This window comes from Rhinatrema bivittatum, chromosome 1 (assembly GCF_901001135.1).
Source record: "Rhinatrema bivittatum chromosome 1, aRhiBiv1.1, whole genome shotgun sequence".
Classification (NCBI taxonomy): domain Eukaryota; kingdom Metazoa; phylum Chordata; class Amphibia; order Gymnophiona; family Rhinatrematidae; genus Rhinatrema; species Rhinatrema bivittatum.
The window spans coordinates 65791069-65808851 of record NC_042615.1 but is presented as its reverse complement, the minus strand read 5'-3'; the positions used below and the strand labels follow the sequence as shown (position 1 = coordinate 65808851).

The following is a 17783-nucleotide window of genomic DNA, read 5'->3' as shown; positions in this document are numbered from 1 at the left end:
GACTGCTGGAAGGGCCCACCAAAACGTGACGGGCAGACAAGGCAGGAACGGACAGTGTGGAAAGGAGTACATGTCCAAAGTTAAGAGACAGACAGGTGCCTTTGACTACTGGAGCAAGGTGAGACTACATTTCACAGCCTCCTTAGAGGCAAGGTAAGAAACCTCAAGGATTTCTGGGAGTTTAGGGGATCTGGGAGAGGAAGTTCTAAGAACAGGGAAGATGAGGCTTCCATCTCACACCTGGCTCCCCAGCTTCTACAATTTTAAGGGAGGAGAAGGGAGCAGAGAGTACGGTTTACAGAAATAGAGACAACAGAAGTAAACACCCTGGAAGAAAGCTGCTGGACAGGAGAAGAGGAACCTATGGAGATTGAGGAAGCTGTGCTAAGCAGTTCTAGCCCTTGTAACGAAGTTTTGAAACCGATGTGGAGCTCTGTTTCAATAAAACAGCAATGGTTAAGATAAAAGCTGGAATTACTGTGAGCGCTGTGCTTCGGTGAACTTTGGACAAAGGCTTTGGTGGATAAAAGCCACTGCGTTTTACTGTATCCTAAACTGTATTTTTCCCTAGACGGAGTGGATTTAGCTGCCTCTTTGGTGAATTTTGGATGATTACAGTTGCTGAGAAAGACTGGGCTGTGATGGTGCACAGATTCAGTGCCCCGGCCTCCCCCTGACCCGGGACTGCACCATCTCTCAGGTTCACACTGAATATGTGCATAACGTTCCCTAGAGCAAAAGGTACACTACTACTGATCATTTCTATCGCACTACCAGATTTACCCAGCCCTGTACAAATACACATAAAAAAAAGACAGTCCCTTTACCACAGAGCTTACAATCTATTCAAGACAGACAAATCGGACAAATAAAGAGGCTCAGGGACATTTATAATGGAAAATGGTATGATCAGAAGAACAAGGAGAAAAAGATTTGAAAACAGCCTCAAAAAGATGACTTTTTAGGCTGGATTTGAATAAGGACAGACAGGGAGTGCGGAAAGTATGGAATCTGGAGTTGATGGTACAGAAAGCCGTAGATAAGTGACTTGCCTGATGACTGGTGTTCATGAGGGGGTTATATGTAGAAATAAGAGGAGGCATAATGAGCCACGGTGTGATTGCTCGTTTAAGTGAGTAAGAGGAGCTTGAATTGAATGTAGAAGCTGACAGAGAGCCAAGTTAGTGGCTTGAGAAGAGGTGTAGTGACATTGGAGGAAGATAAGTCGCACAGCTAAATTTTGGATAGACTGTAGTAGATAGACGTGGTTTCACTCGGGGCAGTATCTCCAAATGGGCTTATTCTGCCATGCCTTGCAGCCCTATGGGAATTCTGCCTACTGCGGAGTGCAGAATTCCCACAGAATTCTCCTCCTGCGTGGTTGCGCAGAATTTGGCAGGCCCAGCATGCTGGAAGCGGGCCGGCCTCCACTCGCGGCACACCAGGGCCTGCTCCTTCTTTGCTCTGAGTGGAGGCCGTTCCACTCGCAGCGAAAATGAAGAAGGCCCAGGCATGCTGCGAGCAGAGGCTGTCCCGCTCGTGGCGAAAAAGAAGCAGGCCCAGGTGTGCCACGAGCGGAGGCCATCCCGCGCGCAGCAAAGAAGGAGCAGACCCCGGCATGCCACGAGCGGGGTGGCCTCCGCTCACAGCAAAGAAGGAGCAGGCCCAGGCGTGCTGTGAGCAGAGGCCATCCCGCTCGCAGCAAAAGTGAAAAAGGGTTTGAGTGTATGTAAGGGTGCTTCTTTGTGAGAGAGTCTGTGTGAGGGTGCTTGTTTGTTTGTGAGAGAGGGAACCTGTGTGTGTGAGTGTGTGTGTGTGTGTGTGAGAGAGAGAAAACCTATGTGTAGGGGTGAGTGAGAGAGAGAGCCAGTGTACAGGGGTATGTGAGTGAAAGACATAGGTAGCCGGTGTGAGGGTTTGTGTGTGAGAAAGGGAGCCTGTATGGGTTTGTATGCAAGAGAGAGAGGGAGCCTGAATGAAGGTATGTGTGTGTGTGTGTGTATGCAAGAGAGAGAGGGGAGCCTGTATAAGGGGGTGTGTATGTGCATTAGAGAGAGGGAGTCTGTGTATGAGAGAGAGAGAGGAGGGGGGGGGACAGAGGGAGCCTGTGTGAGGGGCAGTATTGAGAGAGGGGTCAAACTCTGAGAGTGGAGATAAAGTGGAAGGGATTGAGCCTAGAGTGAAAGGGGAGAGATAGTGGTAGGTGGAGGAATTGGGGCCTGAGAGGGCAAAGTGAAAGGAGACTGGCCAGGAGACTAGGGAATAACTTCTAGGGAAATTCTGCATCTTTAAGTAATAACTTTTTTCTGTATTACATTTTAAAATTAATAACTTAAATACTGTCATGTATATTGTGTTATTTTGACCAATATAAAGTATGCAGAACTGTAAATTTTTGTGTGCAGAATTTTAAATGTTTTTGCACAGAATTCCCCCAGGAGTAAACTTGACAGGAATGAGCCTATTTTGTAAACCAGAGTATGTTGGGAATGATCTCAAGCTCTCAGATTTACTCCTAACGCTCTTTGGAAGTACTTCCATTGTACTCGCATGGTATAACGAGAGACCTGGGACGAGCAAGTTGCAGTAGTAGTCTAAGCAGGATAGTGGTAGAGGAGCATCCAGCAGAGCATGCACTACAAGTACAATGGGAGAGGTGAGAAAGGAACCAAGACAGCACAGTGTATCCAACATATCATGGTTTTTGCTTATTGTGCTGCATACTGTGTGTTACCCCAGGACAAAGCCTGTGTCAATATGTACCCTATACTGCATCTCTTTGTACCAAAATTGACTTATGTATGCACTATAAATATGTTCATGTTATATACTGAAATTAACCATTTATATCTCACACACCGTAACTCTCTTTGAACTCTCCTTCTGGAAAAATAAGATATAAATAAACAACGAGGAGGAGGAGGATGATGATGACGACAGCATGGATAAGGGTTTTAGTAGTGTGTTCAGAAAAGAAGGGACAGATTTTGGTGAGGATATTTTAGAGAAAGGGAAGACACGTTGTCAGTATTATTTTGTATGTGCATAGATAAAAGAGAGGAGTCAAAGATGATCCCCCCAACGTTACAGGCTGAAGGGACCAAGAGAATAACAGAATCAGAGAAAGGGGGGAGGGGGAGGAGGAGGATGGAGGTGGGTTTGGGAGGGCAGATGAGCAGTTCTGCTTGGTTATTTTAAGTTTAAGGTGGTGGTGGTGGTGGAACATCCAGGCAGCAATGTCAGGTATGCAGGTTGAGATCTGGGAATGGATTCCTAGAGACATTTCTGGTGTAGGGAGGAAGATCTGGGAGCGATCAGCATAAAGATGGTACGGAACTCGTGGGAGGAGATCAGAGCACTGAGGGCACAAATACAGAGAGAGAGAAGGCGTCCCCAAGACTGAGCCCTGAAGCACAGTGAGAGACAATGGGAAGGGAGTGGAGCAGGATCCACCAGAGCATACACTAAAAGTGCGACGGGAAGGGTAAGCAATGAGTCCCGAAATCCAAGTGAGGACAAAGAGTAGGTGGTGAACAATAGTGTCAAAAGAAGAGGATAGGTCAAGAAGGATGAGGATCGAGCAAAGGCCATTGGATCTGACCAGGAACAGGTCAGTGGAAACTTTAGCAAGAATAGTTTCCTGTGGAATACAAAAAAGGTGAAAGCCAGACTGGTTGGAGATGAAAGAAAGTCAAGACAGAAGAAGGCAGACGGCACAATTGAATAGTTTGGATGCAAGAGGGAGGAGGGAGATGGAACCGTAGGAGGAAGGCAGGAAGGGTGTTTTGTGTATAGTGATGCGATCCCAGCAGGAACAGCTGGCGTGGAAAGTGTTAAATTGAGAACGTGACAGATGGAGGGGGTGAAGGCGGGGGAGATTGAGCTTAGGAGCAGGGTACGGATGGGGTTAGAGGAACAGATGCTGAGTTTGGAGGAGGAGGAGGAGGAGGAGGAGAGACGATGCACAGTTCCATGATTTCAGAAGAGGAAGAAAGGGTGGCAGGGGCCAAAGGAGGGGAGGGGGGACAGAAATCAGGAAGGAAAGGGGAAGGTGGCGGACACAAGCTCAATCTTGTGAACATTGTCAAGGAAGCAGTCGGCCACAGTCTGAGCAGAGAGTGAAAGGGAGAGGGGGAGGAGGGGGGTTTAAGAACAGGCAAAACAGGCCCATGCCTAGGGCACCAAATTCAGGACGAGTACTCGCCTTCACCCTCACGGCAAATGCAGAAGGGACAATGCTGATTTCAAACGGATTTCTCCTTCTTGTGGGGCTTGATTCTAGTTTTTCCTCATTCTGTTCCCGCCTTAAGCCTGCTCGCATAAGTGTGAAGTTGCTGGGTCCTTTTTTTTTACCTAAAGGACTTGGGTAATTTACCAGGGCACTTTTTCACAGCCAAGAACCTACAATACAGGCTTTGGAAAATTCATCGTTCCAGACCCCACCCCCCATGAATTGCTCTGTGTGCGCGCTTTTACCTGCGCGGGGGGCAGGCAATTTTCAATAAGCTCATTTCCAGGCGTAAAGCACCACTTAACCTATGGATATGACGAGGAAAACGGCTCAGTATACAAGGCCTTTTATTATAACTCCTAAAGGTGGCACCAAGATAAGATTCTAAGGAATCGGAATCAAACATCAAATGGGATGAAAAGGCAGCACACATTTACATATTTCAGTGTGACTGACAGAGCACAGGCCTGCTTTGCCAAGACTTTTCTCCCAGAGCCACAGAATAGGGATGAAGCCTTACTATAATCAGTGATTTTGTTATGCTCTTGATTTTATTATGATTGTTATTTCTGTTTTATATATGGAAACCGTTGGGATGGCCAGTCTGAGTGACGGTATATAAGAGCTTAATAAATAAATAAAAACACACATATTTGTGCTGTTTTTACGGACCTCGTGACGCTTCATTTTGGTTCCTTAGGTTCTCTTCTCCGTGCCCTACCTATATTGTCCCTTAGGACTGTAGTTAAGGACTTTTATTTCCTAAGGCTCGTTCTATGTGTCTATGGCAAAAAAAAAAAAAAAGCAGGAAGGCCCTTAATGATATGTATTTAATAATATATGTAGCTCTATATTGTATTTAATATGAACTGTATTGAGGGAGGGCATATTTTCAATATCTTCTGGCCTCTCTGTGAGAGAAGGGAGGTTGGCATTGGTTAGGGGAGGGTACTGTTTGTGGGTTACGCCTTGTTTATTATGATAAGTTCAGCAGTTTATACTCAACTGAATATTGCATTTTAGTATTTTGGAAGCCGCTTCGAGTTCTATTCTGGAGAACAAAAGTGGGATACAAATACAAACGGCTTCCTAAGGGTCAGTTTTGGGTTGGGGGACGAGAATCGAGCATCAGATGGCCTGAAAAGGCAGCGCACGCATGCATTTTCGGAGCACGACGGGCAGAGCAACCCACTCGCAGAGAACACTAATGTATGCACATGAAAAGGAGCTGGATACATATAAACTCAGAATACTGCTTCCAGTTGCCCGGGTAGGCTTTCGGTCAGTTAGAAGTCATTGTACATCCACATACTTAAGTGCTTAGAAACTGAGAGAAGAAGAGGAGATTTACAAACTGTGTACAAAAAGCATGATGGAAAATATCTACAACAATGACATTTTTCTTAAGACAGTGGCTTTGTTATTTTTATATCTAAAAATTACGATACCTCCAAATCTGAAGTTCCATATTGTTTTGTTTTGTTTTTTAAATAGATTCTCCTTGCTTAAAAGAGCAAGCATATGCCACGAGTTCTCATTCATTCGGATCACAGACCTGATTAAGTCTCTCTCTCTCACACACACACACACATTCTTATCCACCTTATTTGGTTTCATTAATTTTCAGCGTTAGTTCTAGCAGCTATGATTTTGTTCGGCATCTCATATGAAGAACTAAGCTAGTCCCAAGGTAGTGTTTGTAGTCTCAAAATTCCTTAAGATGCTCTCTAAGCACTCAAAACAAGGACTGGACTAAAAAAAATCCAGATCACATTCACTCTCTCCCGCAATGAATGGCCTGCTTTAAACTCTCCCATCTCCTACAAATGATCTCTGCACCGATCACTAATGAGAGGACCAACAGCAGGAAGACAGATCTCCTGGAGCTTCTGGAAAAAAAAATGAATATTAATTTATATTTGGAGAGCCTACTAATTCCAGTCCCTGAAAACATCCCACTCTTTGAGGAGGAGTATTGAGATCTCGATGTACACAGCCCTTTTAAGAACAGCAGTGAACCCAGGGGAAGGAGAAAGGCAATGGGTCACGAACAAATGTGCATGTGGTTAGATGGAGTGCAATAGGCCTAATCTTATTTTAAAGGATCAAAGCTTCCTTAAACTGACATTATTGTGACTGTTTATTGCTTTAAAAGAAAGCCCACCAATATAAACAATAACATACAACTGAAGGGTGAGTAAAAAAAAAAAAAGAAAGTTATCAGTGCAAAATAAGGGCCACTTAAAGGACTATAAAGTATATTTTAAAAATGGGAAAATCTGATAAAATTATGATCAATTACAAATTAACACCAGTAATATTTACTAATGAACACTCTTGTACAATAATAAATATGTAACTAATATTAAAAGTCTAACTTCTATACTACCATGAGCTTTCTGTCAGTACTCTTGTTTAAATTCCTGTCACTAATATACAAATATTATAATAAAACATATTTAACATATCAAAATAGATAATAATAAATGAAAAGAAAATCTACAGTAGTTTAGTGTTTACCCAGAAAAATGTAATAAAAAGTTTGAATAATTCATGTGTCTGAAAAGATACAATGAAAGAAAACAATATGCTGCACCATATGAATTTCATTAACTAAGCAAATATGTTCTTTTTTTGTTTTTACTTTAAAAAGACGTATCACTGTAATAAACATAAAATGCGAACTGATCGCATCCAATTTTAAACGGGAGATTAAAAAGAGAGTATTTGTAAAAGCAGCAAGACTGACAATTCATGCATATGTATGAACTACATACCTATTCCTAGCAGAGAAAGAGCTTCTTCAAAGTCTGAGAGATAGGACGCAATTAAACTTATGTCTTTAACTGGGGTGCCAAAGCGGATCAAATGCAGTTACAGTAAGTCGTCGTCCCCCCCGCTTATTATAAACAACCTTCAGCCAGTGGTACCTGACATTTCCAGTAAGATGTAACCCTGCACACCCCTCTCTCTCTCCTCTACAAACCTTTCAACATGTCTGGACATAATAGACATTCTCAGATGCGTGTCCTACAGCAAGGAGCAATGCTGGAGTTCAAAAAGAAAGCAAACAGATCGACAACAAGTTTTTTTAACACGGATTCCATAATGAGCTAAACTGGCAGCAAGCAATTCGGAACAACAACAACAAAAAAATTACCCGGGATACTAAACTTGTGTCTCTCTCAAAAGCGCATAAGGATGCTACCCAACCCGGGCGATCGAACACAGCTTCTCTCCTCTGAAACCAGGGTAAGAACTTGTCCCCGCACTGCAGTCTCGGCCCTGCGAACGAGCATGTCTGGGAATGATTGATGTCTACAGCCAGAAGGGTTTGAAAACGCACAAGAGCGCAGATCACCCGCTTCGCTTCGCAAGCTCTGGGGGTGGATGTGCTGCAACTCAGGACGAGGTGCATGAAGCAAAAATACTAACCGACCAAGAAATTCACAGGAAAAACATCCGTTCAGCTATCGCACAGAAGAAATAACGTCACCGTATCACTGCCCACTCTCCCCCGGCTATAAGTGTTTTCCAGTGCAAGTTACTGGGTGTCTCCCTTCCTCGGGACCGGAATTTCTCATTGCCGACAGCTCCCAGGCGAGATTTGCAAACACATACTGTGTGAATACACACGCGGGACGGTCACTCATGGCAAAAGAAGACAAAACAATACCACATGGAGAAAACAATACAGCGAGCTCCAACCACAGTTACTGTATTAAAAAAAAATAAAGAGTTTGAAAATGCAGCAACATACCTCCTGCGATCATGACTCTCATTCTGCCTCTAGAAATAAATGCACCAATATTAATCATCACACAGGACCTTCCTTGAACCGTTTCATCATCCTTCCAGACGCCTGCTGACCTAAAACAAATCAGATACCGGAATCGGCAACCTCACCTCATGCGGAATCCCCCGCGCTGCTTCCTCTAGAGCCACCAAACTGTTTGCATGCTGTCGTTTCTCTTTCTGTGCAATCGGATTCCTGCTTCAGCCTCTTCCCGAAGGCTGCCCGTCCGCGGCACCCGCTGCAGCCCGGCTGAATCCGAACCCCCCCTGCAGACGGCCCTAGCTACGTCCTCTCTCCCCGCCCTCGCGAGGGAAGCGGCCAATCGGCGCCTCCGGGGGGCGGGGATCCCTCGCCCTTCCACGCTCCCCTGGCCGGGACGGTCCGGTCTGGAGGGGGAGCCGGAGGGAACTCCAGAGATTGGGTTTGACCCGGTGGGGCCTCGCTGGCGCCGAGGGGGGGGGACAGGGTGGTCTTGCTGTCGGTTGCCAGGGGGCTCGGCTGGTCAGGCTGCTTTCCGCCCCTGCGGAGATGGAGATCTGAGTTCCGCTAGGAACATTTTAGGAGTAAGAGGGGGAGGGGACAGCAGAAGGAGGAGAGTAAATTAATTTCACAAGGAGAGAGGGAGGGAAGGAAGGAACCCCCTGGGAGCTTCCTCCAATACAGCAGGAGTGGAGAGAGAAGAGGACGAATGATGGGGCATGCACTCTCTGTCTGCTCCTCTCTTTTTCTCTAGTGTCTACAGGGGTGCAAAGAGCAGAATAAAAGGATACAGGTTCTGCGTCCCCAGGAGTGCAAATCCTTGCAAGCCCCAGGTCTGCAGAGGGGGAGAGCAGAAAGAAGCTGCAGGGCTACTGGTCCTCAAGGGCCAGGGAGGAAAATGTTTTGTTTTTTTACTTACATAGGAGAGCAGCCCCCCCAACCTTTTTAACTAACCAGAGCGGCAAGCCCCAAAGCACTGCTGCAGCAGCAGCAAAGTGGGGGGGTTTTTCTTAGGTTTTTTTTGGTTTTTTTTAAGAACTGTTTCCTCTTCCAACCAAATCCCTCTGGTTTAATCCATTTTTTCATCAGAGCACAGGACCTCCTGGGGCTCCATAGATGGAGCAGGAGGCACAGGCTTGTGAGCCCTCTGAAACTACTAAAATAAGAACCTGGAATGAGGGGATTAACTGAAACTAGCAGTTAATCATGCTTTGTACGCCCCCCACCCCCCAGATTCTCTGCTTTCTTTACTCCTGGGGGGAATTCTGTGCAAAAAATGTAAAATTCGGCACATAAAAAATATAAATTCTGTGCACAAAAACTTAAAATTCTGCAAACTTTATATGGTCAAAATAATTTACTTGATGGTCTTTAAGTAATTACATTTTAAATTAATACAGAAAAAAGTTATTACTTAAAGATGCAGAATTTTAAATATTTTGAGCAGAATTTCCCTAGAAATTCACTGTAAGAGTGTTTCTTCCACTCGCTCTCCCTACTCCCCTGGCCATTTTGCCCTCTCAGGCCCCAACTCCTCCACCTGCCAGTATCTCTCCCCTCCATCTCTAGGCTCAACCCCTTCCACTCTATTTCACTCCCAGAGTTTGACTCCGTTCTCAGTACTGCCCCTCTCACAGGCTCCCTCTGTCCCTCTGTCACACACATGCTCCCTTTCTCTAGTGCACATGCACACCCTCATACAGGCTCCCTCACTCTCTCACACACATACAGGGTCCCTCTCTCTTGCATGCACACTCACAAACTCCCTTTCTCTCTCACGCATACACCCTCACACAAGCTACCTATGACTCTCTCTCACGCACTTCTTCACACAGGCTCTCTCACACACATGCACAATCCCGTCAATAGGTCAGCACCCTCCCATACACAGGATCCCTTTTTCATGCACACCAGCTCCCAATCTCTCACACACATACACACTAGGGGTGTGCATTCGGATTGACCGCATTAGTAAAACGCAACTCATATTTTTTTTTTACTTAAAAATTGATTCGACATAAACGATCGGATTTCCCACATATCGAACATAGATATGTTCGATATGTGGGAAATCGCGATTGTTGAGCCAAAATAAAAATATAACCCCCCTCACCCTCCTTAATCCCCCCCCCCGACTTACCACCACTCCCTGGTGATGGAGCGAGGAGTGAGGACGCCATTTCTGCAATCCTTGGCGAGAAGCATGTGACGTCGGCGGCACGTCGAGTGACGCTGGCGTCACGTGATTGCCGGGAATCACGTGACGCCGACGTCACGTGATTCCCGGCAAGTTCGCGCCGGACGGCTCGTTCGGCCCAAAAAGAACTTTTGGCCAGCTTGGGGGGGCCTCCTGACCCCCCCAAGCTGGCCAAAAGTTCTTTTTGGGCCGAACGAGCCGTCCGGCGCGAACGAGCCGGGAATCACGTGGCGCCGCGTCACTCAGACGCGACGTCACGTGATTCCCGGCGGCGCGAACGAGCCGGGAATCACGTGACGTCGCGTCTGAGTGACGCGGCGCCACGTGATTCCCGGCTCGTTCGCGCCGGACGGCTCGTTCGGCCCAAAAAGAACTTTTGGCCAGCTTGGGGGGGTCAGGAGGCCCCCCCAAGCTGGCCAAAAGTTCTTTTTGGGCCGAACGAGCCGTCCGGCGCGAACGAGCCGGGAATCACGTGACGCCGCGTCACTCGACGTGCCACCGACGTCACATGCTTCTCGCCAAGGATTGCAGAAATGACGTCCTCACTCCTCGCTCGATCACCAGGGAGTTGTGGTAAGTCTGGGGGGGGGATTAAGGAGGGTGAGGGGGTTTAAATTTTTTTTTTGCACATATGTACATATACCCAACTCATTGGATTTTTTTTATGTCCATATTGGCCGCAAGTGGGACCCCCTTTCGGACATAAAAAATATGAACATAAAATTTTGCTCTGCACATCCCTAATACACACTCCTTCACAATCTCCTCCTCTCTCTGGCACACACACACACACTCACACCCCCCCCTCCCTGGTCTCTCTGACACCCTCCTGCTCACCCCCCTGCTCTTTGTCTCTCACCCCTCCTCCCCCCGTTCTCTGTCACCCCCTCCCTCCTCCCTCTCTCTCACCCCTCCCCCTCCTTCCTCCTAATCTCTCATCTTCCCCTCCCCCTCTCACCCTCCCTCCTCTCTCATACCCCCTCCTCTTCCCCTTCTCACACTCACTCCCCCTCCCTCACATCCTCTGACAACCCCTCCCCTCTCTCACACCCCTCCCCCCTCACATCCCCTCCCCCCTCTCACACACACCCCCTCACACACCCCCTGCTTACCCTCCCTGGTCTCTCTGACACCCTCCTGCTCACCCCCCTGCTCGCTGTCTCTCCCCCCTCCCCCCTCGCTGTCTCTCACCCCCTCCCTCCTCCCTCTCTCTCACCCCTCCCCCTCCCCTCCTTCCTCCTAATTTCTCATCTTCCCCTCCCCCTCTCACCCTCCTCCCCTCTCTCACACCCCTCCCCTCCCCCTCTCACATCCCCTCCCCCTCCTAACACACACACACACACCTCTCTACATACATTCATGCTCACCAGGGCCTTCATCTTTGCCACGAGTGGAGTGCATCCTGAGGCACGCGGGGGCCTTCGTATTCGCCGTAAATGATGCATGCGCTCCATTTGCAGCGCGCCGGGGCCTTCATCTTTGCTGCGAACAGTGCGCTGGGGGCCTTCATTTTCATCGCGACCTGCACGCTGGGGGCCTTCATCTTCACCGCGAATGGTGCTGCACAGAATTCCCCCAGGACTGTTTCTTGCTCCTTTCTTTTCTCCTTCCCTCACTTTTGAGTTCTATAATTAAGTGCCCCATTCATTTTTTTTTTTAATTCTGGCACTGTTTTATTTGTTCTTCACTCTACAGCACACTCCGCCTTGGATTGCCTTTCTTCCATTCAACAGCCTGTCAGCCTGTTGAGGCAGCACCTCCTTAGGTGCTGGCTGCATAATTGATGTATTTGCTTTGAAGGGAATTCTTTCTTTCCTTTGTCACATAGATAAAACCTCTGAAGGAAGAGGGTCTCCTACCTTGATAGGATATCCCTCCTTTGAAGTAAAGGAGAAGGCAGAGAGAGAAGAAGGAAAGAGGAGAGCCGGTGCCAAAAAAACCCCTCTCTCTTCTAGATACATTTTAGTTTTTTTCCCTATATTTATTTCTTCCCTTATTAACAGGCCGATTCAGTAAAAGTCGCAGGAGAGCCAGCGAGCGCCCGCTCTCCTGACGCGTGCACAGGCCACTCTCCTGTGCACGATTCAGAAGGGAACAACATGCAAATGAGGGCCTGCAGTAAAAGGAGGCGATAGGGACACAAGCGCGTCCCTAGCGCCTCCTTTTTGACAGAAGCGGCGGCTGTCAGCAGGTTTGACAGCCGATGCTCAATTTTACCGGCGTCGGTTCTCGAACCCGCTGACAGCCACTGGTTCGGAAAATGGACGCTGGCAAAATTGAGCGTCCGTCTTCCAATCCGCGGGCCATGGTCAGATTTTTTACATTTTTTTTTTAATTTTTACTTTTTTTTTTACTTTTGGGGCCTCTGACTTAATATCGCTGTGATATTAAGTCGGAGGGTGTACAGAAAAGCAGTTTTTACTGCTTTTCTGTACACTTTCCGGTGCCAGCCAAAATTAACACCAGCCTTTGGGCAGGCATTAATTTCTGAAAGTAAAATGTGCGGCTTGGCTGCACATTTTACTTTCTGTATCGTGCGGGAATAACTAATAGGGCCATCAACATGCATTTGCATGTTGCGGGCGCTATTAGTTTCGGGGGGGGGGGGGGGGCACGTGTTTTCGATGCGCTATTACCCCTTACTGTATAAGGGGTAAAAATAGCGTGTCGAAAACGCGCGGCCAAACGCAGGCTAACAGTGCGCACTGTACTGTATCGGCCTGTAAGTTAGGCTATAGGTGCCTTAATCCATTTTAGGGTTACCTCTCCCCCAATGATCTTTTTTCCTCCTTTTTAAACTAGTTCCCTTAATTTTGTTCCCTTCCCCCGTAAAAATGGCCAAATTGGTCATTCTTCAGGGAGGCGTCTTAAGTGTCCTCCCTCTTACCCCAACCACCCCCTGAAACACAGCCACCAAGAGAAGACACTAGTTCTCCATAACCACCTCCGATGACGACCCCCGCACCCACACACACATACGCACGCACACACACACACACACACTGTATGGTTAGGTTACGGCATTTGTGCAGGGAATACAGGAGGGGATTCGGCCATCCCCAGATGCAAAGAGAGAGGTAAGGGGACAAAGAAACCAATTCTGCAACACCACCCCCCTGCCCAGACCTCATGGCCACTTCCCGACGGAGAAAATAAACACCCCAGGAGAAGACTGGGTCCCCTGAAACCACCAGCAGGAGGCTGTCCAAATAAGTCCCGTTTTCTTCACCATGAGGAATGACCTCGCCTAGCAGGCAGAGTGCGAGAAGCTGGCCAGAAAAAGGAGGAGCAAAAGCAGACATGAGGAAACTCCCTACCCTGAAGAGTCAGATTCACAGAGGGGTAAGGGGACACTACTTCTCCTAAACCTTCTCCTCCCTTCAGAGGCATATCGAGGGTCTTCAGCACCGAGGGTCCAATGCATTTGTGTTGCCTCCCCTGTGCTCTCCTTTCCACTCCTTGTAGAAATGCTTAAAGTCACATTAATACAAACCACAGAAAAGAAATTAACTGACACCTCTACCAGCAGATGGAGACAGAGCAAAGCTGACATCTCAGTATATATACTCCTGCAGTGACATCCGTCTGCCAGTATTCTCCGTCTCCAGCAGATGGTGAACGTGCATCTCCCTACTGGGGAGTGCTTCAAGTTTTAGAAGGAGAAATAAAAAAAGAAATTTAATTTGCCCTGTTCTTCTGTGATGATACCAAATGGTTCCTCCCCCCATTGAGAATTCCTGAGGTGGTTTCCATGGTCCCTCAGATGAGTGCCTTGGTCCGGAAGCTGGTTTTCTCAGCTGGCATGGACTAAGCTGTTAAAACAGCTGAAAGGCAACGGGTGCAGGAATCTGAGTGTGTCTGTGACAGTATATGCTCTCTCCCCCCACAGCCGGAGTCAGTCTCTGTACTCAGCCAGGAAGGGCAGTGCTCAGGTAAGGCTTAAAACAAAAAAAAACAAAAGAAAAAGAAAGACAGAGAAGGAGGGGTTTTTGTAGGGCTTCCTCTTCTCTCCGGTGTCTGTGCTTGGCGTGCCGTTCTGATGTTCGTTCCCTCTCCAAAGGGAAGTTAAGAGATGTGGGCAGCCTGGCGGGTTGAGCAGCCTTTCTGGGCTAGGCCCCGCTCTTAGGCATTTCTTTGTCTGCTGCCTGTCATATCCGGGTATCTCAGCCTGGCATGTCCTCTAACTTGTGCCAGCGCTGCTTAGGGGCTCAGAGTGAATTATCTTCCTCTGATTTTACTAAGCCTGGTCCTTCCCAGCCCGATGAGGGCCTGGGTAAAGGCATGTCAGGAGGGGCATCTGACCTTGGTCTTCCCTTAACTGGTTCGGCAGTGGGGAATGATACTTAGTGAGCACAGCACAGGTGCCTTCTGGTTTTGGCAAGGATCCTTCTTCCTTTTCTTGGGTAGAATTTTTTCAAGGATTGCAATCCTTTCTTCAGGCTCAGCCCTCAGCCCTGTCCAGTCCTGCCAGGTCAGAGTCTCAAGTGGTGACCTCTCACTCGCCCAGTACTATTATTAAGCACTGAAGTACACCTAGATTGACAGCAGGTCTCCCCAATAGGGATCCGGATGGCATGGAGGATGAGGCCGATCCTGACTCTGGAGGATGGGGAAATTCCTCTGGGATTGGAGCCATATAGGACTATGTTGCGGTTCTTTCATACAGATGAGCTACCGGCTCTGATTTCCCAGACTTTAAAGATGCTGGCAGTACCTGGGGCAGATCCCATGTCTGAGCCAAAGAAAAACCCCATTTTGGTTTTTTTGTGTAAAGCCTCTTGTTTTTTCCCTGTTATGGAGGCCGTTCAAGAATTGATTGATCTTGAGTGGGGGTGCCCTGGAGGCTAATTTCAAAGGGGGTCGGGTTTTGGAAGGCCTGTAGCCCCCTGGATCCAGTGGTGAGAGAGCGTTTGCATTTTCTGAAAGTGGAGGGGTTTGTCTGTGCCGTCTCCAAGCAGATGACTATCCCCGTGGAGGGAGGAGCAGCCTTGAAGGATGTGTATGACAGAAGGATTGAGACCACCCTTAAGCAAGCATTTGAAGCAGTGTTGATTACCTTACAGTTAGCTTCTTCTTGTTCCCTGGTGGCTCGCTCTTGTTTACTACTCTCTCAAGAGGTCGATTAATCTGGAGTGAATTCTAGGGCAGTTATAGAGGCAGTGTAAATTACAGCAGCAGCTGCCTTTTTGGCAGTTGCAGGCTGTGATTTGGTCAACACCTCAGCCAGAGGGTGTGGTTTCAGTAATAGCAGCCAGACATCAGTTATGGCTGAGGAATTGGTCGGCCGATGTGACCTCCAAGGCGAACCTTACAAAATTTCCCTTTAAAGGCTTGCTCTTGTTTGGGAGTGAGTTGGAGAAACTGGCCAGTAAGTAGGTCTAATCTCCGGTTCTTCGGTTGCCAGAGGATAAGAAGCAGATGCTACTGTCTTTTGGCATGAGAGGTTGTGCTAGGGATTTAAGCATTTTTGACCCTACAGAGAAGTGACCTTTCAGAGGACTCAACCTTTTGGTAGGTCTCAGTCCTTTTGTCCCAGACAGCCCAGACGGGGCACGGGCTCAGGTAATGGAACTTCTCAAGTCTCCCAATGAAGGTTTGTCGACCAACCCCTGGGAACAGGAGATAGGGGGACTCCTCTCTGTCTCTTTTCTCAGAGATGGGTCAAAAACACATTGGAACAGTGGGTCCTGGAGGTGATATGAGAGGGATATGAGCTAGAATTTCGCTGTGTTCCTCGGGATGTGTTCATGGTGTCTCTCTGCCACTCCCCGCAGAAGATGCAGGTGGTGGAGTGCACATTGTCAAGGCTTCTCAGTCTGAAGGCCATGGTTCCAGTGCTCACGTCTCAAGAAAATGTGGTTCAATATTCCATTTATTTTGTTGGGCCCAAGAAGGAGGGCTCCTTTTGTCTCATCTTAGACCTCAAAGGGGTCACCCGTCATTTGCGGGTGACTCATTTTCACATGGAAACATTGGGCTCAGTGAAAATGGCCATGCAGTTGGGGGAATTTCTGACCTCTTTGGACCTGTCTGAGGCATATCTGTATATTCCCATCCGACTAGAGCACCAACATTTTCTGAGATTCACAGTTTTGGGATGCCGTTACCAGTTTCGGGTGCTGCCTTTTGGTCTGGCCACTGCTTCCAGAACATTTTCCAAGGTTATGGTGGTGGTGGTGGCAGAGTTAAGAAAGGATGGGATCCTGGTACACCCATATTTGGTCGACTGGTTGATTCGGGACAAGTCTCTGAAAGAGAGCTCTTTGGTGACCCGCAAGGTGATATCCCTGTTGCAGAAGCTTGGTTGGGTGGTGAACCTGGCCAAGAGCAGTCTTCAGCCATCTCAGTCACTAAAGTATCTCAGTGTTTGGTTTGACACAAAGCAGGGCAGGGTTTTCCTGCCGGAAGCTCATACTCAGAACTTGATGGTGCAGGTGCATCTATTGATGAACACTATACGCCCAACAGTGTGGTCCTATCTGCAGGTTATTTATTTGATGGCAGCAACCCTGGAAGTGGTGTTACAACTATCGCTGCCTGACATCTCCACTCTGCCCACCTTACCTTTTTTGCCACTCCCCCCGCGGTTGATGGACATCTGACTGCCGCGGCATCTGCCTGCCGTCCTCTCCAGCATCCCCGGTCCGGCTTGGGCGCTGCATCCCGCCATGTTGTCCAGGTACCATAGGGTACGTGCGCCGCGCGGCCCTGCTTCTTATTCTCTCTTTGGCGCGAACCTCAGGGGCATCCCCCTGTGATGATGTCATGCATCCCGGATACAAAAGCCTACACTTTTTGCTAGCTAATTGAGTTAGCAAGGGATCTCCTTACGGATGGGATTTGCTCTCCATACCTAGCTACTTTGCCTCTCCAACTTTTGGACTTTATCCTAACGGGGTACCCGCTCCTCTGGGGCCTCTGTAATTTTTTTCAGGTCGCTATCAGGAACCTGTACTTGCTCCTCGAGGGCCCATGTTCCCTGACTCGCTGCCTGAACTTATCTCTTCTGCTTGGAAGAAACCGCTGCCTATAACATCAGTGAGTTAACAGCTTTATTTCCTCAGAGCTGTTCCCTGGAACCAGAATAGAGGCAGGCTCCTCGAGGGCCTGCCTCTATTCTAGCTTCTGTGTCACCTTCCAGGAGAAACTGCTATGTGAGTAACTTTACCCACAAGGCTCTATACCAGAACTCTGTGTATGCTCCAGTATACTCACTATCTCAGTTTTCTCCACTATAGCACAGCATGGTTGACCCCTGTGACACAGTGAGGGCAAAGGCGATCGGCGCCATTTTGATTACTGGCAACCGACAGCCCGAGTGCAGGAGGTCGCTCCCGGACCCCCACTGGACTTTTGAAAAGTCTTGTAGGGGTCAGGAGGGTCCCCCAAGACTTGCCAAAAGTCCCTGGTGGTCCAGCGGGGGTCCGGGAACGACCTCCTGCACTCGGACTGTCGGCTGCCAGTAATCAAAATGGCGCCGATAGCCTTTGCCCATACTATGTCACAGGGGCTACCGGTGCCATTGGTCAGCCCCTGTCACATGGTAGGAGCACAAGATGGCGCCGATGGCCATGTGACAG

At 48.2% G+C, this 17783-nt stretch overlaps 1 protein-coding gene across 5 annotated transcripts in view; it reads right to left on the bottom strand.

Moving 5' to 3' along the window:
* Positions 1 to 8448, bottom strand: part of GUCY1A1 (guanylate cyclase 1 soluble subunit alpha 1) — a 94292-nt gene extending 85844 nt beyond the window's left edge. For 2 of the 5 annotated variants that reach the window (XM_029613953.1, XM_029613784.1), the window contains exon 1: positions 8138 to 8431. The gene's annotated coding sequence lies outside the window, so the exon portion shown is untranslated. The other 3 variants (XM_029614115.1, XM_029613866.1, XM_029614035.1) reach the window with 3 other exon arrangements.
* Positions 8449 to 17783: the final 9335 nt, after the last annotated feature.